The sequence below is a fragment of the Ochlerotatus camptorhynchus genome, unplaced genomic scaffold, assembly GCF_037179485.1.
Source record: "Ochlerotatus camptorhynchus isolate MF236.1 unplaced genomic scaffold, CSIRO-AGI_Acam_v1.1 ptg000077l, whole genome shotgun sequence".
NCBI lineage: Eukaryota > Metazoa > Arthropoda > Insecta > Diptera > Culicidae > Ochlerotatus > Ochlerotatus camptorhynchus.
Genome location: NW_027040567.1, coordinates 6,513,878 through 6,527,477, shown reverse-complemented (window position 1 = coordinate 6,527,477; position 13,600 = coordinate 6,513,878).

Here is a 13,600-nt window from a genome sequence, read left to right as displayed (position 1 = left end):
AGGTACTGTTCTGCAATTTGAATCCGAGTGATTTAAGTGGATCACGCTCCATGTGAAACTAAGCACTAGTTACTTGGCTAAGTGGTGGCAATTTGAGCTGTTCGATGTTTCGTGCTTGGATCGTGGAATGGCTCATTTATATGGTGGATAAAGCCGGAGTGTGAAGTGGTTTTCTAGCAACGTTTGCGGGACTGAATTCAATAAGCCTCGCAATTGTGGATTGCACTTCTAGCACCAGCGTTTATTGATTTTGTCTGATTCCAGAAATATTACACAACGGTACGTTCCCCTGAGAATGGGGTTTTGCACTGTGTCAAATTGATACTTGTACCTACAGTGAAAATCTATGCCGATATGTCGATAAAAGACCTGGTTGTCCGATGGAATTTCCTATGTCAACATCATTTGCAGTGAGGAACGATTATTCATATGGTGTTTTATTGTGATAGATGGCGTCATTAATGGTTCGCTGGCATTCTCAGGTTAGCTGTTCTGTATTGGTTTGGATCAATATCAATATCAATCATTAAGTGATTTCGTTCAACACATGATAATGCAATATAATCGAAAACTTCATGCGTTTATTTTTGTAGTAGATCATAATCACATGATCCAGTCATACAATTTTTGATAAAGTATTATGACCATTAGACTGATGCAATTTTTTGTTAATTTTAGTCATGGATTAGAGGTGGATTTTAGAACACTTAAGCACATAAAACTTAAAAGAAAATGCCTTTCAAAAAGTGAATCTTTTTCTATCATTTCACTGTTATAACTAGCTTAATTCGGACATCTTCTTCTTCTTCTTCGCATTTCAAGATTATTGCATATCGCATATTAGCTTATTGCGTGCTCTCAACTTAGTGTTCTAGATGCACTTCCACAGTTATTAATTGAGAGCTTTCGATGCCTGTACCATTTTTGCATTGGTATTATTGTGTGGCAAGTCCAATCATACTTCTATGCCCAGGGAAGTCGAGAAATTTTCCAACCCGAAAAATTCCTAGACCGGACCGGGAATCGAACCCAGCCACCTCCAGCATGGTCTTGCTTTGTAGCTGCGCCTTTACCGACTGAGCTAAGGGAGGCCCCGTTCGGACATCGTTCTGTCAAATTGAAACTATAACAAAAAGTCTCTCATGCCTAGTAACGATAATAGGAACGAGGAAATTTTATTGATGTCCAGCGATTCTCAAAAACTTTCTTGAACGAAACATGAAAAGTCTGATGATTTGCATGCTTCCATGCATTATTTGTTTGTTACTGCTACCCCACATGTGCCGAGTCACGATCGAGGAGCAACTCCGCCTAGATGGTTCATATAAAACCATATTTGGTATCTTGTAGCTCACTTATGGCTACCAGTGGAAGAGGAGATGAGAGGTTTTTTTCAGAACACTTAAAAACGTCAGCAAAGACATTTATGTACATCAGCTGCGGTGCAAGTCTTGTTGTGCCTTACATACATTTTTTCGTACAATATCACATTTAAGATAAGACATAATTAACAATAGTACGCCACAATACTCGGTTTGCAGCTGCCGCTCTCCATCCTCGGTCATGCCCAATGCTCACTAGATCACGCTCTACCTGGTCCGCCCATCGGGCTCTCTGCGCTCCACGCCTTCTTGTGCCAACCGGATCAGTAGCGAACATCAACTTTGCAGGGTTGTTGTCCGGCATTCTTGCAACATGCCCTGCCCACCGCATCCTTCCGGCTTTGGCCACCTTCTGGATGCTGGGTTCGCCGTAGAGTGCAGCGTGGTTCATTCTTCGCCGCCACTCACCGTTCTCCTGCACACCGCTGAAAATCGTCCTTAGCACACGTCGCTCGAAAACTCCGAGTGCTTGCAGGTCCTCCTCGAGCATAGTCCATGTCTCGTGTCCATAGAGGACCACCGGTCTTATTAGCGTTCTGTACATGGTACATTTGGTGCGGGGGTGAATCTTTTTTGACCGTAGTTTATTCTGGAGCCCATAGTAGGCACGGCTTCCACTGATGATGCACCTTCGTATTTCACGACTCACATTATTGTCAGCCGTCAGTAAGGATCCAAGGTAAACGAATTCCTCCAGTACCTCGAAAGTATCCCCGTCTATCGTGACATTATTTCCTAGACGAATCCTGTCATGTTCGGTTCCGCCTACTAGCATGTACTTTGTTCTTGACGCACTCACCACCAGTCCGACCTTTGCTGCTTCGTGTTCCAGGCGGGTGTATAGTTCTGCCACCGTTCCAAATGTTCTTGCAATAATGTCCATGTCGCAAAGCACACAAATTGACCGGATTTCGTGAAAATCGTACCCCGGCTGTTGAGCCCGGCTCGTCGCATTACACCTTCTAGAGCGATGTTGAAGAGTAGGCATGAGAGTCCGTCACCTTGTCGCAGTCCCCGGCGAGATTCGAATGAACTGGATAGTTCACCCGAGACCCTTACGCAGTTTTGCACACCGTCCATCGTTGCTTTGATGAGTCTGATCAGCTTCCCAGGAAAGCCGTTCTCGTCCATGATTTTCCATAGCTCTGTGCGGTATGCCGCCTTATAGTCGATGAACAAATGATGCGTTGGGACCTGGTATTCCCAGCATTTCTGGAGGATTTTCCGTACGGTGAAGATCTGGTACGTTGTCGATCGGCCGTCAATGAAGCCGGCTTGATAACTTTCCACGAACTCGGTCATTTTAGGTGATAGACGATGGAAGATGATCTGGGATAGCACTTTGTAGGCGTCATTCAAAATGGTGATCGCTCTGAAGTTCTCACATTTCAAATGGTCGCACTTCTTGTGAATGGGGCAGATAACCCCCTCCTTCCACTCCTCCGGTAGCTGTTCTGTTTCCCAGATCCTGACTACCATCCGGTGCAGGCAGGTGGCCAACTTTTCTGGGCCCATCTTGATGAGTTCGGCTGCGATACCATCCTTACCAGCTGCTTTGTTGTTTTTGAGCTGCTGAATGGCATCCTTAACTTCCCTCAGCGTGGGAGTTGGGTCAGTTCCGTCCTCTGCTGCACTGACGTAGTCGTTTCCTCCATTGCGCTAGTCTCCCGAGCCTACTTTCTCCTCGCCATTCAGGTGCGCATCGAAGTGCTGCTTCCACCTTTCAATCACCTCACGTCCGTCCGTCAAGAGGCTCCCGTCCTTATCCTTGCACATTTCGGCTCGCGGCACGAAGCCGTTGCGGGATGCGTTGAGCTTCTGGTAGAACTTCCGTGTTTCTTGGGAACGGCACAGCAGTTCCATTTCCTCGCACTCCGCTTCTTCCAGGCGGCGTTTTTTCTCCCAAAAGATGCGGTCTGCTGTTTCCGCTTCTGTTTATACCGTTCCACGTTCTGTCGAGTTCCATGCTGCAGCATTACCGCCCGCGCTGCGTTCTTCTCCTCCAAAATCGCTCTGCACTTCTCGTCGAACCATTCATTCCGTCGAGTTCTTTCCACGTACCCGATGGTGCTCTCGGCTGCGTCGGTGATGGCTGCTTTTACTGTACTCCAGCAGTCCTCTAGAGGGGGCACATCAAGCTCGCCCTCCTCTGGCAACGCTGCCTCTAGATTCTGCGCGTATGCTAAGGCGACATCCGGTTGCTTCAGTCGCTCTAGGTTGTACCGTGGCGGGCGTCGGTACCGTACATTGTTGATGACGGAAAGTTTTGGGCGCAGTTTGACCATCACCAGGTAGTGGTCAGAGTCGATGTTGGCGCCACGATAGGTCCTGACGTCGATAATGTCGGAGAAGTGCCGTCCATCAATCAGAACGTGGTCGATTTGCGATTCCGTCTGCTGTGGTGATCTCCAGGTGCAACGATAAGGGAGGCTGTGTTGGAAAAAGGTGTATGGCGTATGGCCATGTTCTTGGAGGCGGCAAAATCAATGAGTCGTAGGCCGTTCCCGTTCGTCAGCTGGTGGGAGCTGAACTTTCCATTCGGCGGTCTGAATTCCACCTCCTGGCCTTGTGGACTTGTTGTGCCTTATAGAGTTTGTATGTTACATACCTTAATTAAGCTACTATCAGATATGATTACCAGGGTTATTACACTGTCCCTACATGTTGTTACCGACGTGACTAATTAAACCCAAAGCACACCGCGGCTCGCGTCGATAAACGCGAATATAAAAAAAAACATAGATTGCAAATTTAATCGAACTTCAAACCAGAGGAGAAAAATCATTCCCATACGTGCTAGTAGGGCGAGTCCAAAATCGCTTATGCTAGGATCAGCATTATGATTCCGCGGCTCGATGCGCCGATCAGTTCAATTGTAAATATTGTATAGTAAGCATAAAAATAGTTCTACGGTTAGTCGTCATACTGCTGTTTGTTAGTGCATACCGAAATTTCCCTGGCGAGCCAGTTAGACGATCCTTAGATTCCTCTTCAGACGCATAGGTTTTCTTAGCGAGGCAACTAGCAGAAGACGGTTCACTACAAGTGATTCTTACTGGAAGTTCAGTATTATACGGAGCGAAGCTCTTTTCTTCTTTCCAGACGCATAGGCTTTCATTAGTAAAGCAACTAGCAGGAAGCGGGAAAGGCCGAGAAAAAGCTCGTACTGAGTTGGTCCGCTCACAACAGCAGTCGATTTCCGCCTAGTAATCTGTTTCATTCGGTTGACAAAGTTTCGCGAACCCGCACCTTCGCGCGGGGAGACTTAGTAGCGCGCGTAACACATGTCCTGACACCAAGTTTGCAATGTTTCTTATGCAACGGATACACTTAAAGGCTGTACTCGAAAAAAATGCAACAGACAAAAATGATCACCAGAAATTCATTTGAGGTCGGATATTTTTGAAACTCTCAAGAAATTAATAAACACGTATGAGTTATGTTTTTGCAAAGTTGGTTTATTCAACCTCATCTCCTAGGCTTAATGCCCGCACCTTGGACTTAACGCTACCCATCAAATCTTGGGCAACACTTGCGCCATCTTTCTTACACACTTTCATCCACTCTTTATTGAAATTCTTGTCGTTTTTGAAGACTTTCCCTGTTTCCGGAGCTTGCCCTTCATAATTGCTATTGGGCGAATTTCTGGCGAGTTTAGCGGATTTACCACCTGCATCGTTGGCTTCGTACCACTCCATCACCGGTTTCACGTAATGGCACGTTGCCAGATCCGGCCAAAACAGAGTGTTACCTTCTTGTGATCGGAGGAAGGACAGCAGGCGCTTCTGGAGGCATTCTATTTTATATATTTGGCCGTTGATGGTGCCGGTCGTTATGTACGGCTTGCTGAATTTGCCGCACCCACAGATAGCCTGCCACACTATGTTCTTCTTGGCAAATTTTTCGACCTTCTTCTTCTGGAACTTCTCCGGAACATCCAGGCGGGAACATCTTGCCGACGAAAAACTCCAGGCCGGGGATCTGCTTGGCGTCCGCTTTAATGTTCGTCTCGTCGTCCATAACGATGCACTTCGGCTGCACCAACCGGTACAGCTGCCTGCCGCAGGATTTGGCCACCGCATTCTGTTTATCAATTCGGTTAGGTGCCTTCCTTACCTTGAAGACATGAAGTCTGGCACGCTTCATTGTCTGCTGGCCGACCTTCTTGGCCACGTCCCGAAACAAAAGGCTCGGATTGCGCTTGAAGTAATCCCTCACCTTCCTTGCGTTCACAGGGTCGGTCGTCTTCGCTTTATTTTCGGTGTCAGCTTGCCGCTGGGTCGTCTGCGTCTCCTTTAACGGTATTACCACACGGGACACGGGATTGTAGATTCCAAACTTTTTCGCGATCCACCTGTGGGACTGGCCTGGATTTTCCTCGATCGCTCCCATAATTTTTTGTCGAAGCACTTCATGCTTGGAAGTCATCTCGATAACCACTTGACAGATTGTGACGAAATTTTGTACATGGAAACATTACACTTTAAACTAGTTTTACACAAAATTTCATAAATTTTTACCTTTGCAATAAAAAAAAGTTATATACAAAGAAAGTGTTGCATTTTTTTCTGGTACAATCTTTACATGACAGAGCATTATTTATATAATGAATTCAAGAGCAAATTTTCATTATGTCGTAAGTAACATTCGCACCAATCCGAGAAAAATAAAGTTTTGTTTTGATGACCGAAAAGTTATTCCTATGTTCAATTAAACTCGTATAATCTCATAGTGATAGCAATGTTTAACATATATAGCAGGGTTCTAATCATACAAATGCAATTCGCTAGCTTTCATGTGAAAAAATACTGGTTTTTAAGTCAAAAGCTATTATACGTCGTTTGGTGGCCCCTATTGTTACTTAATTCAAAGTGTATTTACCAGGATATTCGGGAGAATTATTAATTACGTTTCCTTACGTGCAGCCCATTCATCATTTAGGACCACCGAAATCATCTTAGCAACAAACAGTTCGATTTATTCACTTTAATAATGAGAAAGCGAAACGACGAACGTACACTTTTCACGGGTTTCTCAGCGCTGTTACTTAAGTCAAACGGCATCTCCATAGAAATCGGGTGACTTAAGTAACATCGAAAACTATTTTGATCGGAAGGTGATTACGTCAAAAAGCAATTTGACTGGTAAATAAATTTAAAATGGGATGTGATCCTATATTCGGACAGAATATAGTGTAATAGCAGGAGCATCGATTGACACTGATAGCTCGACTTTGTTTACCTTTGTTACTTTTGACGTAATGAAAATTTGCTCTTGAATTATGAGCAAATCCAAATACTATACACGTGTCACTATGCATGAATTTATTATTCAAATAATGCTCCTGCTCATAATTGGTCATACACGTGTTGCCGTGGCATTACTATTTCAATAGGTAAAGCCTAGTATATAGTGAAGTGGTTTCGGATACACCAGGAGGAAATAAACCGAGAAAAATAGCGATTTAAGGAAAAACGAAATTGAACTTTATTGAAAACGTGTTTTACTTTTGTTTACTCTGAGCGAATGATGTAGTAGAAAAACGCACAGGGGCGTACCAAAGGTAGGGGCAACTAGTACACTGTGGTTACACTCTTAACACCCCTGCTTAACCACGGTAGTCTCCAGTCCCAGCCTGGTGCGGAGTCCTCTGAAGGCGGTGACCGAAAGACCCTTTGTCATGATGTCTGCTTCTTGCTCTGAAGAACGCACGAACTTGATGATGATGACACCCTGCTGCACAAGATCACGTAGGAAATGAAATTTGGTGTCCACGTGCTTGAGTCGACCATAGTCCTTCGAATCCTCAGCAATGCGAATGGTGGACTGATTGTCCTCAAAAACTGGAATGGGACCCTCGATTGAACATCCAAGATCTCCAAGCATCCTCTTCATCCAAACGACCTGACACGTGGCCGTACACAACGCTGCCAGTTCTGCTTCGGTGGACGATAAGGCGACCGTTTGCTGCTTGCGTGTAAGCCAGCTCACGGTGCATCCGTATACCTTGCAAACACATCCCGTTACAGATCGCCGGTCCAGGTTGTTGTTGGCCCAATCTGCATCGGAGAAAACTTCCAATAACTGCACGTTTGGCTGCTTCCGATAAACCAATCCAACATCCAGCGTGCCTTGGACGTACCGCAACATCTGCTTCAAATAGGTCCAGTGTTCATCGTTGGGACACGACTGGAATTGGCTGAAATAGTTGATGGCAGCCGACAGATCCGGTCGAGTAGTGAGTGAAGCGTACATCAGACAGCCAACCAACTCCCGGTACGGCTTGTCTGTTCGCTGACTCTCGTCTCCCTTAGTCAACTTCAAGCGATGCTCGATCGGCGTCGACCTCGGCTTGGATTCGCTCATCCCAAAACGCTTGAGCAAACCCTCCAAATAGTCCCGTTGACTGATCTTCAGTACACCAGCTGCACGGTCCCTGTCGATCCTCATGCCTAAGAACTGCTTGACCTCACCAGCATCCGTCATCTCGAACTGCTCGGACAATTTCCGCTTGACCAACTGCAGAAGCTTCAGCGACGGACTCACGATCAAGATGTCGTCGACATACAGCACTAGAATGACTTGCTCCTTCCCAGATCCGAAAGTGTAAAGGCATTGATCGTTGGCACTGCGAACGAAACCCAACTGCTCGACGAAACGATGAAACTTCTCATTCCATGCCCGCGACGCTTGTTTCAGGCCGTACAGTGCCCGGTTCAGCCGACAAACGAGTCCACTCCCCTGCTCAAACCCGTCCGGTTGAGCCATAAAGATTTCCTCCTTCAGCTCGCCGTTCAAAAACGCGGTCTTTACATCCATCTGATGGATATGCATTCCGCTTTGGTTCGCCAACGCCAGAACTGTTCGCAAAGTGTCCAACTTCGCCACAGGAGAGTAGGTCTCCCCATAATCAAAACCTCGCTTCTGGCTGAAACCTCTAGCGACCAGTCTTGCTTTGTACTTCGGGCAGCCGCCAGATTCGCCGTGCTTTACACGGAATACCCACTTGCATGAGATCACCGAACGTCCTTCCGGTTTCTCAACAAGCGTCCAGGTGTTGTTCCGCTTCAGCGAGTTCAGCTCATCTTCTATCGCAGCTTTCCAATCCTTCCAGTCATCGCGTTTTCGCAGCTCAGCGATGGTCCCTGGAATCTCATCAACGTAGTTTACCGCACTCAACGCAAAACTTGCGTATCCCATCTCAAAATCCTGATGCCACGCAGGAGCATTCCGCTTCCGCTTGGGTCTACGTAGTTCGCCACGCAGTTCGCCCTCAGCTTCCTCTGGCTCAGACTCGGTATCCTGTTCCTCAGACTCCTCTTCGTCGAAACTTTCGAATTCCCCGTCGGATGTTTCCCTTTCCGGGTCCACGGGTTGGACACTGACTCCGTCCTCTTGATCATCGTCTGCTGAAACACGGATAAACTCGTCTCCGTTGGAACACTTCCTCTCCACGAACACATTCTCCATCAGGTTGTCCTCAACAAAGTCCACATCGCGCGCTACTACAATCTGCTTCTTCACGGGATTCCAAACCCGGTACCCGTTCTGGCTGTATCCCAGAAAAATGCCTTTCCAGGCTTTCGCATCAAGCTTACGCCGGAGCTCATCCGGAACATGAACGAAAACCTTGCTACCGAAAACTCTTACCTTCGATACATCCGGCTTCCGGGACTCCCATCGCTCGAACGCTGTTTGCTTCGTGTTCAGCGCACTGGTGGGGCTTCTGTTAGTCAGGTAGGCCGCTGTCAGCACAGCTTGCCCCCAGAACCTCTTTTCGACACCTGAATCCTCCAGCATTGCCCGAGCCTTCTCGACGAGGGTCCGGTTCAACCGCTCGCTCACGCCGTTCTGCTGTGGCGTGTACGGAACGGTCCACTCGACTTGGATTCCTTTGCTTCGGCAAAACTTCTGGAATCGCTTGTTCTTATATTCTCCGCCATTGTCACACCTTAGACGAGAAATCTTCTGGCCAAACTTCGCGGAGACCAGGGCCTCATACTCTTCGAAATAGTCCACCACCTGATCTTTCGATCGCATCAAATAGACCACCGTGAAGTGGCTCCAATCGTCCGTAAAAGTGACAAAGTATTTCACTCCGGACAGCCCTACCGGCGTAACAGGGCCACACACGTCCGTATGTATGAGTTCAAGTACACGCGACGACCGATTACCACCGGACGCAGAGAACGGTTTTCTCGTCTGCTTACTGACGACGCACGAATCGCACACAATCATGTCCCGATTGTCATTCGCGGGGAACATGTTCATTCCCGAAACCATGCCATCCTGAACTAACTGCTTCAGACTGTTCTCGTTCAGATGGCCGAACCGTCGGTGCCACAATTCTGAACTCTTCCGAATTTTACCGCACGACAACAAGGCATCACCGGCATTGTGCCCAACCGAGTAGAAATCTAGTTCGTACAACTTTTTGCGACGAGACGCACTCGCGACGACTTCGGAACCTCGATAGACTTTCGCTTTCCCGGACTCGAACACCACACGCATACCGGCTTTTTCCACCTTTAGCACTGAAAACAAATTGCAGCGAAGTTTAGGTACGAACAGTGCATTTTCGACCGTGCACTCAATCTGTTTCCCGTCAACGACCGAAATCACTTTCACTGTGCCGGCATGTTCGGCCACAATCGTCTCACCGTCCTTTGCAATCGCAATCTCGACCGGCTTCGCCATACGATGCAATTCGCTGAACAGCTCTCTGTCCCGGACGAGATGATCCGTGGCACCGGAATCAATAAACCACCGGGTACGATGCCGGTCAGACAGATCCATTCCGCCGCTTACACCGACGAAACAAACTCCCTTTCCGTCGTCCGCTTCGGCAACATTGGCTTTCGACTTTTGCTGCTTCTTATTACCTGCCTGCTTTTTCCGATCCAAGCAATCGATCTGTTTATGGCCTTCCTTCTTGCAGTGAAAACAAATCAGCTTCCTCTGCTTCACCACCTTTGATCCGGAAAAAGCTGCTTCTGCACCCTGCGAGGAAACCAATTCCATACCTCGCCGCTTGGTTTCTTCGTCCAGCAATCTGCACTTCACAAACTCGAGCGACAGGTTATCTTCGGGCATCGTCTCGAGTGCCGTGACAACTCCGGAATAAGAAGAATCGAGCGTCAAGAGAAGGTGGCAAACCACGTCCAAATCCTCCAGAACAGCACCAGTCGAACGATACTCACGGACCAGCTTATCAAAACGAAGAAAATGTTGCTGTAGATTTCCGCCTTCGAACCGCAGCTGCAGCATCTCCCGCTTCAAATGCATGCGGCTCGCGATGCTACGGCGCTCGAATACCCGATGCAGGGCGTCCCAGATATCCTTGGGGTACTGCTTGCCTTGGATATACTCCAACTGGGAATCGTGAATCCTCGAAACCAGCAGGGACTTGCATCTGCGGTCTTTCTTCATGCGTTTCTCCAATTTCCTCGCTTTTTCCGCTTTCACTTCGTTCGTGTCGTTTTCCAGGACAATCAGGTCCTCCACTTCCGCTGCATATGTCTGGATGCACTCCACAAGCTCGTGCTCTTCCAGGAGAATCTGCATCCGGAACTTCCAGGCAGCGAAGTTCAAGCCATCGAACAACGGCAACAACACACGATCGAACTTTTCCTCCTCCATAACGAAAACACCGCACTTCCGATACTTATCCGATAAAACGCGACCGGGCCCAAAACCTGAAGTGGTTTCGGATACACCAGGAGGAAATAAACCGAGAAAAATAGCGATTTAAGGAAAAACGAAATTGAACTTTATTGAAAACGTGTTTTACTTTTGTTTACTCTGAGCGAATGATGTAGTAGAAAAACGCACAGGGGCGTACCAAAGGTAGGGGCAACTAGTACACTGTGGTTACACTCTTAACATATAGTTCAAAGCGAAGTGAAATTTGAAGCAAGTGAAAAATCATAAAATTTCGCTAACGAAAAAGGTTGTGAAAAATTGTTGTGGATCATTTTTCAATTTGCTCTTTTCGCAGTTCACAGTTCACGTGAAGTGAAATCGATCAGTTTACACCTCCGGTGAAGTGAGCATTTGACAGATACGCTTTTTATTGAAACGTTAACTTTTCGCTTAGCTGATGTGCATTTCACGAGTAGCTGCATGCGTTTAAAACGTAAACGTAAGCGAAAAAAATGTGATCCACAACATTCATTGTTTACAATTCCAAGCGAAGTGAAATATTTGCGAGTTGAGTTTTTCACGCAGATGAAAAATGAAGTATTTTGTAAAAAAAAAATCACTTCTCTTCGATCTCTATACTGGCCTTAATTGGAAAAATGAATCTTAATGAATAAATCAGTTTGTTGTCAAATGATAAACGCGTTGGTTTGCAGAAAGTATAGCATGCTGAAATCTATGCAATTTCTATTATCATAAAGTATACCACCAGGGACGCTGGAATGCATTTGTCTGCTCTTAACAAACAGAAGAAGTTAAACTTCATGCAATTATGACTTATAAACACACAAAATGCGTTTCAAAACAATCATCTTAAAAACTTCGTTCGTGCTATACGTAATGTAACGGTGTCTCTAGTTTTTTTTTTTATATCAAGCTGAACAATGCATTAGGTCCTAAGTAACATTGATAGATTTTCTTCGAATTGGCTATATACAGTGCTATTCGATATAATAGCAGCACATGCCGATTTTCATTCAAAATTAACAACTTTGACATGTCGTAACTTTGTTCTCTTAAGATCAATTGAGCTGAAACGTTAGCCACAGAACTAAGAATAAGTTCAATTTCACGATTTCAAAATTCAAATTTTTTGGAAGCACCTTCCGGAAAGTGATATACCAGTTTTAATTAATAATTTAAGCTCAATTTCGAGATTTAAAGTTGAAGAATGAGACACATGAAACTGCTCTTGCTGAGTAACAGGTTGTGACAGAATGTTGTCCAGGCATCCACTTCCCCAAAATTTAGTAAACCGAAACATGGCTTAGCTGAAGCTTACAATATTTGGATACCTGTTGACCTGTTAGTAGCTTAAAACTGCAAGAAAGAAATTCTGGAAGGGCCTTCTTTTGAGTTGAAACGTCGTACCTACGAAACTGCGCAAAACAATCGACCCATTGCGGTTGTCAAAAAATTTTACCAGTACATAAACGCTCCAGGTAGTTTAAGCGAACCCCCACACGTTTCAATATATTGACGCGAAGGGGAATTATTGACAATAATATTGATGATGTAAATTCAGAAATGTTGTCGATCTCGATGTACGATTATTGTCAATAAAAGACAGATGTTGGTGGTACATGTTCCATGAAAACAACTCTAAATTGAGTAGGATTTACTTTTTCTAGGCTTCTAACGCCATTTTGCCAACTCTCAACTTAAAACAAACATCTAAGATTAAATATTATTCGTTTTAGACTAATGTTTTTTTTTCATATTGCATAGGGGAATTTACGTATTCTTGTCAATCTAAGCGGCGTCCGCACTTCAATTAGCTATTTATAAGCGTTACGCACCCATGTGATATGTTTGTTTGTATACATTTATCTGATGCTTGCTATTCTATCCATTCCAATAGACAGAATTGTCCAAAACGGGATGAAAACGTTTCTTCTCAGGCTCTTTTTCTTCGGCAACCTTTCCATTCGAACTGCGTGTTAAACAGCTGCTCTATTATCGGCAACTTGAAATCAGCCGTATTTTGTAGTGCGTATATTTCTTTTGGCTTGCAAATGATCATTACAGCTTCTTTTCGAAATTATGAAATTATGAAATATTATAATAATTATTTTTATATGTAAGTTTATTCATGACACGTGACACCTGTTAATTTTGCTTTCAGAGCATCACAATCAGCGATCTTAGCTGTAATGAGCAATCGCCATGAGTGAGTACTCATCGTTATAGCTTATCGCTACTTGTCACAAACGGATGCGAAATTGACAGGTTTTATGAGTCATACACAAACTTTACCTCCGCTTCCTGCATTTTACAAATACAAAATATCGTTATAATATATCATAGTTTCGTAATTCCAAATCACATTTTAGCTGTAATAAGCAATCGCAAGCCTGCTTCTAAGCGCTCAATTTACAGTGTGCTAGTCACCTTTAGTGTCACTTGTGGCAGAAAATCGTGTCTTGGTGATAATAGAAGAGTGGACCATATTGTTTGTTTATAATATTTGCTTTAAATTTTGCTCCTTCCCTTGGAATTCAACTCACAACTATGAAATT